The 17,755-nt window shown below is 48.2% G+C and overlaps 5 non-coding genes and 1 pseudogene across 5 annotated transcripts; all 6 read left to right on the top strand.

The window, feature by feature from the left end:
- The first annotated feature begins 1,121 nt into the window (after positions 1-1,121).
- LOC141247666 (U2 spliceosomal RNA) lies at positions 1,122-1,199 on the top strand (annotated as a pseudogene).
- A 5,563-nt stretch (positions 1,200-6,762) lies between these two features.
- On the top strand, positions 6,763-6,954 carry LOC141247657 (U2 spliceosomal RNA). Its single transcript, XR_012311083.1, has one exon. It is a non-coding gene; the product is annotated as a U2 spliceosomal RNA (small nuclear RNA).
- A 6,182-nt stretch (positions 6,955-13,136) lies between these two features.
- On the top strand, positions 13,137-13,326 carry LOC141247659 (U2 spliceosomal RNA). Its single transcript, XR_012311084.1, has one exon. It is a non-coding gene; the product is annotated as a U2 spliceosomal RNA (small nuclear RNA).
- Positions 13,327-14,447: 1,121 nt separating this feature from the next.
- On the top strand, positions 14,448-14,638 carry LOC141247653 (U2 spliceosomal RNA). Its single transcript, XR_012311079.1, has one exon. It is a non-coding gene; the product is annotated as a U2 spliceosomal RNA (small nuclear RNA).
- A 1,118-nt stretch (positions 14,639-15,756) lies between these two features.
- LOC141247652 (U2 spliceosomal RNA) lies at positions 15,757-15,947 on the top strand. Its single transcript, XR_012311078.1, has one exon. It is a non-coding gene; the product is annotated as a U2 spliceosomal RNA (small nuclear RNA).
- A 1,118-nt stretch (positions 15,948-17,065) lies between these two features.
- On the top strand, positions 17,066-17,256 carry LOC141247651 (U2 spliceosomal RNA). Its single transcript, XR_012311077.1, has one exon. It is a non-coding gene; the product is annotated as a U2 spliceosomal RNA (small nuclear RNA).
- The last annotated feature ends 499 nt before the right edge of the window (positions 17,257-17,755 follow it).

Raw genomic sequence — 17,755 nt, 5'->3', positions numbered from 1 at the left:
CTTTAATGCAGTTTCTAAAATCAGAAAGAATTGAATTCAATGTTTTTTGTTCATTTTGCTTGTTTGTCGGATTTTGGGATGGACTCTTTGGCTTTGCTTTTCTTCTCCTCATTGGATTTTTCATGTTCAAAGTTGCAGAAGCCAGATTACAAGCTCATTTTGGTTCAACTTCAGCAACTGTGCATTGCATTGCCATGTAATGTAATGAAATGCTATCTTTCTAGCTCTCCCTTTTTACTTCCTTTTGGATAAACAGACATATTAGGCAAGCATTTTGGAGCTTTCACCTAAATAACTACAGGTGGTGAGATAAGCTGCACAATATAATTGACCTTTCAGTATATTGTTGCACACACACCATCTATTTAGCAAATGCCCTTGTTATCAACAGCAGCCTTTTAAACTCACCTGAGCTAACAGGTATGTGCGCTGGTTACTCTGCTGCGCTTAAAATTTCTTTTTTGGTTTGCTACAATGCCTTTTCTGAAACGTTGTCTCCCTCTGCTGGAACACTGACTTCTTTCATTTGATGCCTGCAGACTATAAAAGAGAACCCAACCCAAAAAGTTTGGTTGATTAGTCTGTGGCATTCTGTTAAACTGTTGCTTATGGCGGTCTCTGTGAGCTTTTCAGCGACATTCAGCCAGCCAGGTATCCTGCCTGCAGTAGATGGAATGTGGCAATGGAACGCTGGCTGCGCGTGTCATAATAGGCTCTGAGCCTTTATATACCTGTGCACAGCAGCAGCCACCTTCAGTCTGCTGCTGGACAGCCAGCAGCAGCAGCAGCAGCAGCAGGAGAGGTATGTAATCAGCAGCCCTCCTGCTAAGGGTAGACAGCTGCTCGTTCCACCCCACCCCCCGCCTTAATTGGTTCTCCTCCCTTCCAACGGTGTTGAGGCGGGTGGGAACAGCAGGGGGTGAAGGTGCTGTGTTTAAAGAGGTGGAGTTATGCAGATCTAAAACGCGTGGATTGCAGCAGCAGCAAGCCGAAAAGTGCAGGCATGTAAGGGATCTAGAGGTTGACAACATGTCTTCTTAACGGGAGTCCAGGAGCTCATCTCCACAAATGGACTTTTCAGGATCCTTGGGTGGCTCCGTAGTTTGAAACCAATTCTGGTTATCGCTTCTCGGCCTTTTGGCTAAGATCAAGTGTAGTATCTGTTCTTTTAAGAACACAAGAGCTACGATCTACACTTGACGAGAGCGATCGAACTCGGAAGGAGAAGAGCTTCGGAGCCCAGCTGACATCGGAGAAGGAAGGCGGATATCGGTGGGAGGAAGAAGCTCTAAAGAATCCAGAAGAAGACGAAGACTCGGAGAAGAATCGGGCTGTCCTGTGGAATCTTCGAGGAAGAAAATCATCGAGACAAAGACCTTTCGGGGAATTTGTCCAGAACACGACGGGAGAAGAATCTGCATAGCTCCACCCATTCCAGGAAGAGTTCCAGATCCAGCTCCAAGAAGTAACTGCAGGAGGAAAGCCATGGCAAGTGCTGCGAGGAAGGCCGAAAAGAAGAGCCTGGAGCTGGGGACAGCCAGGAGGGCCCAGCCAGGAGCCGATTCTGACCCCAAGGACTCTGCCTCCACGACTGGCCAGCAGAAGGGACCCCAGAAGCCCCGCCACGAAGCTCCAGCCCTGGAGCCATGGATGCGGCAGACGGTGGCCCTGAAGCTGAAGGAAGTGGATGGGAGGGTGCCGGACATGTCCTCGGACGTGTTCTGCCAGAAGATGCTGCTGGATCGAGGCTTCTCCAGGTCGGACACCCTCAGCATCCAGACCTTCTTGACGGGGATCTTCTTCGTCACCTTCGCCACTGTGAACACCTGCAGGAGGTTCTGGGAAATGGTAAGCGCAAAAGGACCGGATAATTCTTTCTCTGCCTTTACAGGTAGCTGCCCTATCCAGAGGGACGAAAGGAGGATCACGGTCTCCATGCGCAACCCGCACACCCCAGGCCAAGACATCTGTACCTTCCTGAGACGCTTCTGTTTGGTTGTGAAGGAACCCTCTCACATCCTGAATGGACTCGGCTTCTGGACAGGTAAGTGGTCGGTGACCGTTAGACTTCACAGGGACCTGGCGTACTCAGACGGACTTCGGCACCTGCCCCCGACATTCTCCCTGGGCAACTCCTACGGCCTCATCTATTACCCGGACATGCCGCGGAACTGCAGGAGATGCGGCAAGAATGGCCACGAGATGAAGGACTGCAAGGAGGATGCCTGCAGGATTTGTCGAGTGACGGGACACAGCTCGAAGGACTGCCCGAAGAAGACGTCCTGCAACCTGTGTGGGCTGGCGGCTCATCTGTACAAGGATTGCCCCAGGCGTGAGAGATCCTGGGCATCGGTGGTTGCGACGACCCCAGCTACGGAGGACAAGGCCCCGACGACCAGGCCTGTGAAGGTCAAGGACGCGACGACCAAGGCCCCAGCGGCCAAGGCCGAGACGACCAAGGCCAAAGCGGTCAAGGAGTCGGTGGCCAAAGCCCCAGCGACGGTCCCAGCAGCTCCGAAGCAGAAGAAAAAGTCAAAGGAGGGTAAGAGTTCTGTCACCCCTCTCTCGATCCCTCCCCCTGCCACCCCCATCCAATCCCCCCCCACCCCGGCCACCCCTGCTGAGGATTCCACTTCCTCTTCCTCCTTCCCCTACTCCTCAGCAGGTGTCCTTTCCCCTGCCCCGGCAGCCACTCTCCCTCCCCAGACCATGGTAGCGGTGGAATTAACCTTTCCTCCACCCGCCGCTATCTATTCCGAGGAGGATTTTCCCCTTCTTGTCTCCCCAGTTCCAACCCGGGGAAAGAGGAAGGTGGAGGACAGCCCTGCTACTGAATCCTCCAAAAAGAAGATTCTGGATTTCGTAGGCGAAAAGGAGGATACCCTCCCTGAGCCAGAAGAGATGGAGCACATGGTTGAGACCCTGGTGGCCGAGCCAGAAGAGGAGGAACTGGTGGTCGCCGAGATCGAGGCCGCGCTGCTTGACCAGATGGAGGAAGAGGGCCTGCTGGTGATCCCGTCACCAGCAGTCAACACCGACGAGGGACCACCCGACCGGAGTGGTAACTAAGGTGTATTGCCTGCGCTAACTTTTTCTTTTTTCCCTACATGATGGCTAATATTAACTTATTTTCCATTAATGTCAGGAGCATCAAGGACAAGTTCAGACGTCAGACTATTTATGCCTTCCTTACTTCCCAGTTGTGTGATGTTTATATGTTGCAGGAATGTTCCCTTCCCTCCTCTAGGTCCTTCAAACATCTGGCCAGGGAGTGGTCCCACGGTCCATCCTACTGGTCCGGTGGGGGTGACTGCAAGTCTGCGGGGGTCGCAATTCTGATCAGGGGGGGCGCATTCACGCTTGAGTCCGTCCAGGAGCTCATCTGCGGCAGGGCTCTTGTTGTAGATGGCAACTGGGCGGGAGAACCTGTCAGGTTCATCAACGTGTATGCGTCCCCACTGAAGAATGAGCGTTTGGAGCTTTTCCAGACCCTGCGGCTTCAGCTTGCCACCACCAGGACCTTAGTGATGGCCGGGGATTTCAACTGCCCCATCGAGGAGGATGGTCGTAGTTCTGGCACATCTGCCAAGTTGGACATCACGTCCAAGCTGCTCATCGAGATGGTAACCGAGGCCTCTCTTCAGGACGTGGTGGGCTCCATGGGGAGAGGCTCCACGAACTATTCGTGGAGCCGACCCGATGGCTCACTCCGCTCCAGGATTGACTTTGTGTTCACCTCTCGGGCAGTCAGGCAGAGTAGGCACTCGATGGTCTCCTGCTTCTTCTCCGACCACAGAGCCATTCACTTACAAGGTGTCCTCGGCGACGGTTTTCCGTCCGGCCCCGGCTCCTGGAAGCTGAATTGTGCTCTGCTGGCTCAGGATGAAGTCGTGGAGGAGCTGAGAGCAGCCTACGCAATGTGGCAGTCCTACAAGGGTAGCTTCCAAACAGTCTCTGATTGGTGGGAATATGTTAAACTTGAGTTTCGCTGTTTCTTTCAGGCCAAGGGTCGACAACAGGCGTGTGAGAAGAGGAGGGACTTCAGAGGGCTGCAGCGCGAGCTGCGGTCGCTGCAGGACCTTCTTCACTGCGGCTGGGACGTGAGGGAGGAGCTGGAGGAGACCAAGAAGAGCCTGAAAAGGCACTTTGAGGAGGAGTCCAAGCGAATCGTCTTCCGTTCCAAAGTGGAGAATCTGGAAAAGGGTGAGAAATGTAACTCATTCTTTTTCAGGAAACTTCATGCCGGTCACACGCCCCTGAACGAGCTGCGAGACGAGAGCGGAAACATGCGACGTGGGAAGGAGGACGTGATGAGGGTCGTCAGCGACTTCTACAGCGAACTCTACTCCCACAAGACTACCGACCCCGACGCTGCTGATAAGTTCCTGTCAGGTATCACTAACCATCTTGATCCTGCAGGCACGGCAGCCTTGGACAAACCTCTGATGGTGGGCGAATTGCTCTCTGCCGCTAAATCCTTTAGGACCGGCAGGACCCCGGGCAGTGATGGTCTTCCAGCGGAGCTCTATGTAGCGCTGGGAGGCCTCATCTGTCCAGACCTGTTGGACCTGTACGAGGAGATGGTGGTGGAGGGTAGAATGCCTCCATCTTTGAGGGAAGGAATGGTCACGATCCTGTACAAGCGGAAGGGAGAGAGGTGCGACCTGAGGAATTGGCGTCCCATCACTCTGCTCAACGTGGACTACAAGATCCTGGCCAAGACGATGGCGACACGACTTAAGACGGTCATCGGACGGATCATCCACCCGGACCAGACCTGCGGCATCCCTGGACGTCGCATCGCAGACAGCCTCGCTCTCGTGCGGGACACGGTCGAGTACATCAAGGTCCGCCGCTCACACGCGGCCCTGGTCTCCTTGGATCAGGAGAAGGCCTTCGACCGGGTTTCCCACGAGTTCATGGGCCGAGCTCTGCACCGGTTAGGTTTGGGTAACATGTTTTGTTCGTATGTCCGTCTGATGTATTTTGATATCCACAGCTCGGTGTTGGTGAACGGCTGGAAGACTGACCCCTTCCCTGTCCTCTCTGGGGTCAGACAAGGCTGCCCTCTATCACCTCTTCTTTTTGTTTGTGTTATAGAACTCTTCGCAGAGGCTATCCGGCAGAATGGAGAGATCAGAGGGATCACCGCACCGGGTCCGGGACGACACGAGGTCAAGTGCTTGCTCTACATGGACGACGTCACCGTCTTCTGCGCTGATCGTGGTTCAGTCGACGCCCTCGTCCAGACGTGTGAGAGGTTCGGCCGGGCTTCAGGGGCCAAAGTCAACTGCAGGAAGTCGGAAGCCATGCTCTTCGGGGATTGGCAGCCGGCCTCCTCCGCCCCCTTCCCCTTCAACATTCAACCGGATTTCCTCAAGGTGCTGGGAGTCTGGTTCGGGAAGGAAGGAGCGGCCCTCAAGTCCTGGCAAGAACGCTTGGCCAAGGTGAAGCAACGGATCGGACTCTGGAGCCTCAGACACCTCACTTGTGAGGGTAAGGCACTCGTCCTGCGTAATGAGGTCCTGCCCGTCTTGCAGTACACGGCGCAGGCCTGGCCCCCACACGTCACTGTGTGCAGGGCCATTACCAGGACAGTGTTTCACTTTGTCTGGGGATCCAAGATGGACAGAGTCAGGCGGGCCGTCATGTACAAGGAGCCTCGCAAGGGTGGGAAGGGCGTTCCAGATATCCCCACCCTCCTGCGATCCTCTTTTGTGTGTGATTGTGTCCGCCGGACTTTGCAAGTCAAGAATGGCTCCGCGGGCAGGTCCATGTCTCGCTTCTTCCTGCTTCCTCTTTGGAGGCGACTCGGCTGGGACAAGTGGGACAGCTCCTTCCCCTACAACTGGACGACGCCATGGTTCTACGGAGACGTCGTTCGATTTGTGGGGGAGCATCAACTGGAGGGACTCAAGCCCGACTTGTGGAAGCCCAAAACTATCCACAAGCTAATCAGAGCCAAGGATGACGTGGAGAACATCACAGGACTTCACCAGGACACGCTGGAGACTGTGTGGACAAATGTGTCGTCTGACAGGCTGACCAACGGGCACAAGGACTTGTCGTGGATGGCGATTCAGGGCGGACTGCCCGTCCGGTCATTCATGCATGCCCGGAACCTGTGCAAGACCCGGTACTGCCCAAGGTGCCCCTTCGTGGAGGAAACATCTTTGCACACTTTTTGGGACTGCGTATTTGCACAGCGCCTATTGACTGCACTTGAGGACGACCTGAGGAACTCTGTCCCCAGGGCGAGCCTATCGCACCATTCTGTGCTTTACGGACTCTTCCCTGGGGTTCATACCGTCGGAGCCATCCAGGAGGCTTGGCGCCTTATGAACTGCTTCAAGGATGCCGTTTGGGTCGCCAGGAACCGGCTCATCTTGAGGAGGGAGAGGATGTCCATCCAGGACTGCCGCAGGCTGATCCACAGCCTGCTCAGAGACTATTCCATCATGGACGGTCCGGAGGACGAGGATGAGGACTAAACCCCTCCTCCCCCTCTCCCCTTATGTGTCTTGTCTTTCAATAAAGCTTCGGGCCTGTGATTTTCCCCTCCCCATCCCCTTTTTCCCAATCCCCATCCCTTATCACGTTCGTCGTACTGTATTGATTGACATGCTTTTTCTTTCAGATTGAGTGTTTTGTGTAGCATAGGGGTGTGATGTGTCTAGTTAGTGCGTCGTATCCTCATGCTATGTAAATATGATGTAGAATTCTGTGTGTACTGGGCTGCGGCACTGTACACTGTCTGTTAACTTATTTTTTGTGCTAATAAAAGATATATTCAATCAAAAATCTGTTCTTATCAGTTTAATATCTGATACGTCCCCTATCTGGGGACCATATATTAAATGGATTTTTAGAACAGGGAGATGGAAAAAGAGCTTGCTCTGTCCACTCCACGCATTGACCTGGTATTACAGTATCTCCAGGACCGGTGCACCCCTTCTTTAATGCAGTTTCTAAAATCAGAAAGAATTGAATTCAATGTTTTTTGTTCATTTTGCTTGTTTGTCGGATTTTGGGATGGACTCTTTGGCTTTGCTTTTCTTCTCCTCATTGGATTTTTCATGTTCAAAGTTGCAGAAGCCAGATTACAAGCTCATTTTGGTTCAACTTCAGCAACTGTGCATTGCATTGCCATGTAATGTAATGAAATGCTATCTTTCTAGCTCTCCCTTTTTACTTCCTTTTGGATAAACAGACATATTAGGCAAGCATTTTGGAGCTTTCACCTAAATAACTACAGGTGGTGAGATAAGCTGCACAATATAATTGACCTTTCAGTATATTGTTGCACACACACCATCTATTTAGCAAATGCCCTTGTTATCAACAGCAGCCTTTTAAACTCACCTGAGCTAACAGGTATGTGCGCTGGTTACTCTGCTGCGCTTAAAATTTCTTTTTTGGTTTGCTACAATGCCTTTTCTGAAACGTTGTCTCCCTCTGCTGGAACACTGACTTCTTTCATTTAATGCCTGCAGACTATAAAAGAGAACCCAACCCAAAAAGTTTGGTTGATTAGTCTGTGGCATTCTGTTAAACTGTTGCTTATGGCGGTCTCTGTGAGCTTCTCAGCGACATTCAGCCAGCCAGGTATCCTGCCTGCAGTAGATGGAATGTGGCAATGGAACGCTGGCTGCGCGTGTCATAATAGGCTCTGAGCCTTTATATACCTGTGCACAGCAGCAGCCACCTTCAGTCTGCTGCTGGACAGCCAGCAGCAGCAGCAGCAGCAGCAGGAGAGGTATGTAATCAGCAGCCCTCCTGCTAAGGGTAGACAGCTGCTCGTTCCACCCCACCCCCCGCCTTAATTGGTTCTCCTCCCTTCCAACGGTGTTGAGGCGGGTGGGAACAGCAGGGGGTGAAGGTGCTGTGTTTAAAGAGGTGGAGTTATGCAGATCTAAAACGCGTGGATTGCAGCAGCAGCAAGCCGAAAAGTGCAGGCATGTAAGATATCTAGAGGTTGACAACATGTCTTCTTAACGGGAGTCCAGGAGCTCATCTCCACAAATGGACTTTTCAGGATCCTTGGGTGGCTCCGTAGTTTGAAACCAATTCTGGTTATCGTTTCTCGGCCTTTTGGCACGATCTATCAGGTTTACCTGTGTGGTCTTGCCTGTGAGGTGCTCTTGGTACCCTTTCTCTCGGCCTGGGGGGATCGTTCCTCTTCGGAGGGACTTAACCCCCCTGCTGCTATTGGGAGGAAGGATTAGTCCGGGAGCAACGGGAAGGGATCCCATGAAGGCTTGCGCCTTTCAGAGAGAAGAGTCGGTACGTTCCTGAGTGAAGGATGCCGGCAACGCTCACATATTCATCGGGTGATGCCCGGATGCGGAACACCGTGAGGATTGAAGTTGGAGCAGGATCGAGGACGGAGAAGAACTTGGACTACATCTGCCATAGGATTCTGCTTGGAGTTCTGGAGTTTCGGCGGGAAGACATATTCTGCTTCCAGGACAATGAGTACAAGGGGACTTACACCATCACCTTCAAGAGCCAGGGATGCTGTCACCAACTCGTACAAAAGGTAAATGAGAAAAACTACTTAGATGAATTGGATGGACTAACCTTTTGTCTCTTGTATGCCTATGACGAGATCCCTATCGTGGTGCATTTCCCGAACCCCTTTGTGGAAGCTGCAGACATCTCGACCTACCTTATCCGTTATTGTGATGATCTGAGATACCTGGGCACTGTGAAGAACGCGGTAGGCTTCTGGTGCGGCAAGAGGAGGTACATGGCCCGTCTAAAGAGGGACCCAAGCGGAGTGGGAGGAATGCTACACCCTCCCTCAACATTTGTGATCGGTAAGAGCAGAGGCTACTTATTTTACCCTGGAATGCCGGTATGTTGCAGGAACTGTGGACAAATGGGTCATACCCAAACGTCCTGCACGGGCAGGAAAGTAGACCGCTGCAATAATTGCAGCTGTTACGGACATTTAATGAAGGACTGTCCCGCTGGGAGGAAATGCAATCTTTGTGGTGAGGCGGGGCACATGTTCCGAGGATGCCCCAACAGGACCAGGACCAGGACCTATGCAGAAGCTGCATCTTCTGCAGCTGAGCCGATGCGCCCGCCGGTCTTCACTGGCGGGCCGGCGTCGGAGGGCGGTTCGAAGGGCGAGAAGGCTGGGATGGAGCAGGGAGCCGGAGGCCCCTCTGGGGCGGCCCCTGCATCGAAGTCCCTTAACGATGGGCGGACCTCGCATAGACCGGAGCGGAGGGGTTCTCCTTCTGGGAGGGTATCCTCCGTGTCGATGGTTCCCGATACCGATCCTGTTGGGCTGGAGGGTGGTGCCCCTGTGCGGTTGGCTACAGGGGACCACGCAGCGATGGCCTCAGGATCTTCCAGGGCGATTAGCCAGCCAGATGAGGGGGCTTTGCTTCTAGGTGGCGAACATCAGGGAATCGGTGTTGGTGATCTTATCCTGATGGACCAGTCTCTCCCCCTGGAGGAGGTGGAGGAAGAGGAGGACTGCACCAGTGACCTAGTGGAGTCTGCCCCGAAAAAGAGACGGAATGTCGAAGCCCCAGCGTCTCCTGGAATGTGGCTGGGAACCGTGACCTACGAGGGGGCAACCGCCGGCTCACAGAATATCGAGTCGTTTGGGTCCTCTAGCCCGGATGTCCTGGAGCAATTTGACATACAGGGCTTTGAGTCAGGTGTCCTCATGGAAGATCCACCACCCTGACCTATGAATGCCGACATTAAGACTTGTCTCACTGAATGTGAGGTCATTAAAGAGCCCAGTTCGTAGGGCTGCTCTATTCAAGTATTTAGAAACCGCTGACTTTGACATTTGTTTATTACAGGAATGCGGGATACAACATGCACTAAATTATAATGACATCAAGACAGATTGGAGACTGGGGCCCTCCATCTGGTCTGGCTCCAATGACAACAAGTCAGCGGGGGTGGGCTTCCTCTGTCGTGGGAGAAATATTACTGTAAATGCTGTCACAGAAATAGTACCAGGCAGAGTGGTTTTAGTGCATTTTAAATTTAATGGTTTTACCCTACGTGTAATGAATATTTATGCTCCCCCTGATAAGCAAGAGAGAATTAATTTATTTGGGATATTGCCATTGTACTGTACTGGGTCATCTCCCCTGATCGTAGGGGGTGATTTTAATTGTCTTTGTGCTAGTGAACAACGAGCGGGGGGTGACCCTTTACGCAAATTGGATAAGTCATGTCATCTATTGAAAGATTTTATAACTGATTTTAAATTATGCGATGCGTGGAGGTCACTCCTGCCGACGGACCCTGGTTATACGTGGTCCGGAAGAGGGGTGTCCTCCAGGATCGATTTTATTTTCCTATCAGATGATTTTAACCCTGTAAAATGTGTTTTAACATCAAATATATTTTCTGACCATAAGGGCTTGGAGGTGCACCTAGAATACCGGGATGAACAGAGGGTCAACAGGGGCCTCTGGCGTCTAAGTACTTACCTGCTGGAGGACCCTCTGATTCGACAAGACTTTGGTAAAGCCTATCAAGCCTGGCGGCGACAAAAACCTTCTGATGCCCCTATGGTAACCTGGTGGGAAAATTTGAAAAAAAAAGTCAGAATGTTTTTTATAAAAGCAGGGAGACGTAAAGCTAGAGAGAAAAAAAGATGTTTTAGTGATCTTAATACCAAACTACAAACACTTTTTAAATTCAAAGAGCTAGGGGTGGAGGTGGGAGATGATATTGCTAGCCTAAAAACTGAAATCCAGAACTGCATAGACACAAAGGGGAAAGAGATTATTTTTAACTCTAGAGTGCAGCACTTGGAGGAGGGGGAGAAGTGCTCTTGCTTCTTCTTCAAAAAAGTCATGGATAAAAGAGAAGTGATCACAAATCTAGAGGGTGAAACATCTATGCAGGGAATGTTGAATGCTACTTTTAACTTTTGTAAGCATCTTTTTAGTAAAAAAGTGTATAGATGAGTCCTTTTTATCTGATGCTCTTAATGATCTCGATTTTAAGTTAAATTTTACAGACCAGGAGTTTTTAGAACGCGATATTGTTTTAGAGGAATTATTTTATGTTTTTAAAAGTTTCTCTAAGGGTAAAGCACCTGGGTGTGATGGACTACCTGTAGAATTTTACCTTACTTTTTGGGACATTTTAAAAGAGGACCTTTTTATGCTTTTTAAAGAAGTTTTTATTTGTGAACAGTTGCCATTTTCGTGGAGGAGAGGAGTGGTGTCTTTGATATATAAAAAAGGTGATCGCAGTGCTCTAGCGAATTGGAGACCCATAACTCTCCTAAACGTTGATTACAAGGTACTTGCTAAGGTGGTTGCAAACCGGCTCAGGAATGTCATTGCCAAACTAATCCAGCCTGAGCAGGTTTGTAGTGTACCAGGCAGAAGTATTTCAGAGGTTTTAAACGTATTAAGGGATGTAATTTGGTATTCCAGAGACCGGGGTCAAAATGTAGCTCTTTTAGCCCTAGATTTTGAAAAAGCTTTCGATAGAGTCTCTCATAGATTTCTTTTTAGAGTTTTAAAAAGGATGGGTATTCCTAATATGCTTTTAAATTGTATTAAGATTTTATATAAAAATTGTTTTAGTCAAATTTCTCTTAATGGCTTTTTAACAGATGGAGTTCCCCTTGAGTCCGGAGTGAAGCAGGGATGCCCCTTGTCGCCCATCCTGTTCATCTGCGCCATGGAGCCCCTGCTGAGCGCAATAAGGAAAGACAAAGTGATTAGAGGGGTTCCTGTTCCTGGCGGAGGTGGCAGTGATGTGAGAGTCTTTGGCTACATGGATGACGTGACGGTTGTGTGCTTGGACCCTGCTTCCCTCCGGAGGGCGGTGTTGCGCATTGAATTTTTTTCCCAGGCATCCGGGTTTAAACTTAATTTAAATAAATCTGAATGTCTGACTTTGGGATCCTGGGACACCGCCCAACTCCCGCAGCTCACTATAAAACGAGACAATGTAAAAATTCTTGGAGTTGTTTTTAACGAGGAGAATGTGGGAACTCAAAGCTGGGAGAATGTCATAGAAAAAATGTCAAAGAAAATATCATTTTGGGGTTTGAGGTCCCTAACAATGGAGGGGAAAATTTTATTATAAAATCAGTGTTGTTACCCCTCATACTGTATATAGCTATGGTGTACCCCCCCTCTGATGTTTTAATTAAAAAAATGACTAGGATGATCTTTATGTTTTTATGGAACTCCAAAATGGAAAAATTAAGGAGAGAAATAATGAGGAAGAATAAAATGAACGGCGGAAGGGATGTCCCCGACTTACATATTTATTTGTATTTAAATTATTTCTGCTTTTGTTTCAAACATTTTAATGGTAATAGTGCGCTAAGTTATTTTTTAAAATATACTTGTGGGATGATTTTTAAAAGATGGTTTAAGTTGTCGTTGAATTCCCCTGTTTTACTATGCCCCCCCAAACACCAAGCAATCTTAGAAAAGACTGTTCGATTTTATAGCCTTGGTGATTTTAATATGGACATTTTTAAAGACCGCAAGAAGCTTTTATCTTTTCTGAGGAGGAATGAAGATGTGACCCCCATAGTAAATTTCTCAGAAGAGAGATCGAAGCAAGTTTGGAAGAATGTCTTCGGGAAATTCTTAGCAAATGGACATAAGGACATCGCATGGATGGTGGTCCACCAGTGCCTCCCCACCAGAGAGTTTCACCACAGGAGAGGCCTGGTGGCCAGAGCAAAATGCCCCAGAGACTCATGTATTAATGACGAAACCACCTTGCACCTTATGTGGAATTGCCCATTTGCACAGGAACTTTGGCACAAAGTTGGGATTCTTTTAAAATGGACTTGCGGTTTAAGAGATTTTAACCATGAATATGTTTTATATGGCCTTTTTAAATGTCCGACCCCTCAACAGTATTGTATATGTTGGTGTATGATTAACTGTTTTAAAGACGCCCTTTGGAAGGCACGCAATATTTTACTTTTTAAACGTGATGCTATTTCTGTGAAGGATTGTCTTAAAATTGCTTTTAGTCAGATGTATATTTATTACTTGAGGGATGTCAAATGTATTGGGAGGAGGGATGCTAATCGTATATGGGGTTTTTATGGGTGGAATTCTGTGTTTTATTAATGTATTGTTTGTGTTGCTGTTTTTTGATTGTAAACCATCTTTTACGCACTTAATAAATTATGTTGAAACCTGATCTGTTCTTATCAGTTTAATATCTGATACGTCCCCTATCTGGGGACCATATATTAAATGGATTTTTAGAACAGGGAGATGGAAAAAGAGCTTGCTCTGTCCACTCCACGCATTGACCTGGTATTGCAGTATCTCCAGGACCGGTGCACCCCTTCTTTAATGCAGTTTCTAAAATCAGAAAGAATTGAATTCAATGTTTTTTGTTCATTTTGCTTGTTTGTCGGATTTTGGGATGGACTCTTTGGCTTTGCTTTTCTTCTCCTCATTGGATTTTTCATGTTCAAAGTTGCAGAAGCCAGATTACAAGCTCATTTTGGTTCAACTTCAGCAACTGTGCATTGCATTGCCATGTAATGTAATGAAATGCTATCTTTCTAGCTCTCCCTTTTTACTTCCTTTTGGATAAACAGACATATTAGGCAAGCATTTTGGAGCTTTCACCTAAATAACTACAGGTGGTGAGATAAGCTGCACAATATAATTGACCTTTCAGTATATTGTTGCACACACACCATCTATTTAGCAAATGCCCTTGTTATCAACAGCAGCCTTTTAAACTCACCTGAGCTAACAGGTATGTGCGCTGGTTACTCTGCTGCGCTTAAAATTTCTTTTTTGGTTTGCTACAATGCCTTTTCTGAAACGTTGTCTCCCTCTGCTGGAACACTGACTTGTTTCATTTGATGCCTGCAGACTATAAAAGAGAACCCAACCCAAAAAGTTTGGTTGATTAGTCTGTGGCATTCTGTTAAACTGTTGCTTATGGCGATCTCTGTGAGCTTCTCAGCGACATTCAGCCAGCCAGGTATCCTGCCTGCAGTAGATGGAATGTGGCAATGGAACGCTGGCTGCGCGTGTCATAATAGGCTCTGAGCCTTTATATACCTGTGCACAGCAGCAGCCACCTTCAGTCTGCTGCTGGACAGCCAGCAGCAGCAGCAGCAGCAGCAGGAGAGGTATGTAATCAGCAGCCCTCCTGCTAAGGGTAGACAGCTGCTCGTTCCACCCCACCCCCCGCCTTAATTGGTTCTCCTCCCTTCCAACGGTGTTGAGGCGGGTGGGAACAGTAGGGGGTGAAGGTGCTGTGTTTAAAGAGGTGGAGTTATGCAGATCTAAAACGCGTGGATTGCAGCAGCAGCAAGCCGAAAAGTGCAGGCATGTAAGGGATCTAGAGGTTGACAACATGTCTTCTTAACGGGAGTCCAGGAGCTCATCTCCACAAATGGACTTTTCAGGATCCTTGGGTGGCTCCGTAGTTTGAAACCAATTCTGGTTATCGCTTCTCGGCCTTTTGGCTAAGATCAAGTGTAGTATCTGTTCTTATCAGTTTAATATCTGATACGTCCCCTATCTGGGGACCATATATTAAATGGATTTTTAGAACAGGGAGATGGAAAAAGAGCTTGCTCTGTCCACTCCACGCATTGACCTAGTATTGCAGTATCTCCAGGACCGGTGCACCCCTTCTTTAATGCAGTTTCTAAAATCAGAAAGAATTGAATTCAATGTTTTTTGTTCATTTTGCTTGTTTGTCGGATTTTGGGATGGACTCTTTGGCTTTGCTTTTCTTCTCCTCATTGGATTTTTCATGTTCAAAGTTGCAGAAGCCAGATTACAAGCTCATTTTGGTTCAACTTCAGCAACTGTGCATTGCATTGCCATGTAATGTAATGAAATGCTATCTTTCTAGCTCTCCCTTTTTACTTCCTTTTGGATAAACAGACATATTAGGCAAGCATTTTGGAGCTTTCACCTAAATAACTACAGGTGGTGAGATAAGCTGCACAATATAATTGACCTTTCAGTATATTGTTGCACACACACCATCGATTTAGCAAATGCCCTTGTTATCAACAGCAGCCTTTTAAACTCACCTGAGCTAACAGGTATGTGCGCTGGTTACTCTGCTGCGCTTAAAATTTCTTTTTTGGTTTGCTACAATGCCTTTTCTGAAACGTTGTCTCCCTCTGCTGGAACACTGACTTCTTTCATTTAATGCCTGCAGACTATAAAAGAGAACCCAACCCAAAAAGTTTGGTTGATTAGTCTGTGGCATTCTGTTAAACTGTTGCTTATGGCGGTCTCTGTGAGCTTCTCAGCGACATTCAGCCAGCCAGGTATCCTGCCTGCAGTAGATGGAATGTGGCAATGGAACGCTGGCTGCGCGTGTCATAATAGGCTCTGAGCCTTTATATACCTGTGCACAGCAGCAGCCACCTTCAGTCTGCTGCTGGACAGCCAGCAGCAGCAGCAGCAGCAGGAGAGGTATGTAATCAGCAGCCCTCCTGCTAAGGGTAGACAGCTGCTCGTTCCACCCCACCCCCCGCCTTAATTGGTTCTCCTCCCTTCCAACGGTGTTGAGGCGGGTGGGAACAGCAGGGGGTGAAGGTGCTGTGTTTAAAGAGGTGGAGTTATGCAGATCTAAAACGCGTGGATTGCAGCAGCAGCAAGCCGAAAAGTGCAGGCATGTAAGGGATCTAGAGGTTGACAACATGTCTTCTTAACGGGAGTCCAGGAGCTCATCTCCACAAATGGACTTTTCAGGATCCTTGGGTGGCTCCGTAGTTTGAAACCAATTCTGGTTATCGCTTCTCGGCCTTTTGGCTAAGATCAAGTGTAGTATCTGTTCTTATCAGTTTAATATCTGATACGTCCCCTATCTGGGGACCATATATTAAATGGATTTTTAGAACAGGGTGATGGAAAAAGAGCTTGCTCTGTCCACTCCACGCATTGACCTGGTATTGCAGTATCTCCAGGACCGGTGCACCCCTTCTTTAATGCAGTTTCTAAAATCAGAAAGAATTGAATTCAATGTTTTTTGTTCATTTTGCTTGTTTGTCGGATTTTGGGATGGACTCTTTGGCTTTGCTTTTCTTCTCCTCATTGGATTTTTCATGTTCAAAGTTGCAGAAGCCAGATTGCAAGCTCATTTTGGTTCAACTTCAGCAACTGTGCATTGCATTGCCATGTAATGTAATGAAATGCTATCTTTCTAGCTCTCCCTTTTTACTTCCTTTTGGATAAACAGACATATTAGGCAAGCATTTTGGAGCTTTCACCTAAATAACTACAGGTGGTGAGATAAGCTGCACAATATAATTGACCTTTCAGTATATTGTTGCACACACACCATCTATTTAGCAAATGCCCTTGTTATCAACAGCAGCCTTTTAAACTCACCTGAGCTAACAGGTATGTGCGCTGGTTACTCTGCTGCGCTTAAAATTTCTTTTTTGGTTTGCTACAATCCCTTTTCTGAAACGTTGTCTCCCTCTGCTGGAACACTGACTTCTTTCATTTAATGCCTGCAGACTATAAAAGAGAACCCAACCCAAAAAGTTTGGTTGATTAGTCTGTGGCATTCTGTTAAACTGTTGCTTATGGCGGTCTCTGTGAGCTTCTCAGCGACATTCAGCCAGCCAGGTATCCTGCCTGCAGTAGATGGAATGTGGCAATGGAACGCTGGCTGCGCGTGTCATAATAGGCTCTGAGCCTTTATATACCTGTGCACAGCAGCAGCCACCTTCAGTCTGCTGCTGGACAGCCAGCAGCAGCAGCAGCAGCAGGAGAGGTATGTAATCAGCAGCCCTCCTGCTAAGGGTAGACAGCTGCTCGTTCCACCCCACCCCCCGCCTTAATTGGTTCTCCTCCCTTCCAACGGTGTTGAGGCGGGTGGGAACAGCAGGGGGTGAAGGTGCTGTGTTTAAAGAGGTGGAGTTATGCAGATCTAAAACGCGTGGATTGCAGCAGCAGCAAGCCGAAAAGTGCAGGCATGTAAGGGATCTAGAGGTTGACAACATGTCTTCTTAACGGGAGTCCAGGAGCTCATCTCCACAAATGGACTTTTCAGGATCCTTGGGTGGCTCCGTAGTTTGAAACCAATTCTGGTTATCGCTTCTCGGCCTTTTGGCTAAGATCAAGTGTAGTATCTGTTCTTATCAGTTTAATATCTGATACGTCCCCTATCTGGGGACCATATATTAAATGGATTTTTAGAACAGGGTGATGGAAAAAGAGCTTGCTCTGTCCACTCCACGCATTGACCTGGTATTGCAGTATCTCCAGGACCGGTGCACCCCTTCTTTAATGCAGTTTCTAAAATCAGAAAGAATTGAATTCAATGTTTTTTGTTCATTTTGCTTGTTTGTCGGATTTTGGGATGGACTCTTTGGCTTTGCTTTTCTTCTCCTCATTGGATTTTTCATGTTCAAAGTTGCAGAAGCCAGATTGCAAGCTCATTTTGGTTCAACTTCAGCAACTGTGCATTGCATTGCCATGTAATGTAATGAAATGCTATCTTTCTAGCTCTCCCTTTTTACTTCCTTTTGGATAAACAGACATATTAGGCAAGCATTTTGGAGCTTTCACCTAAATAACTACAGGTGGTGAGATAAGCTGCACAATATAATTGACCTTTCAGTATATTGTTGCACACACACCATCTATTTAGCAAATGCCCTTGTTATCAACAGCAGCCTTTTAAACTCACCTGAGCTAACAGGTATGTGCGCTGGTTACTCTGCTGCGCTTAAAATTTCTTTTTTGGTTTGCTACAATCCCTTTTCTGAAACGTTGTCTCC

This window comes from Phyllobates terribilis, unplaced genomic scaffold (genome assembly GCF_046119375.1).
Source record: "Phyllobates terribilis strain yellow unplaced genomic scaffold, ASM4611937v1 Scaffold_3210__1_contigs__length_86141, whole genome shotgun sequence".
Classification (NCBI taxonomy): domain Eukaryota; kingdom Metazoa; phylum Chordata; class Amphibia; order Anura; family Dendrobatidae; genus Phyllobates; species Phyllobates terribilis.
The sequence above is the reverse complement of the archived record's forward strand: the minus strand, read 5'-3'. Positions and strand labels throughout refer to the sequence as shown.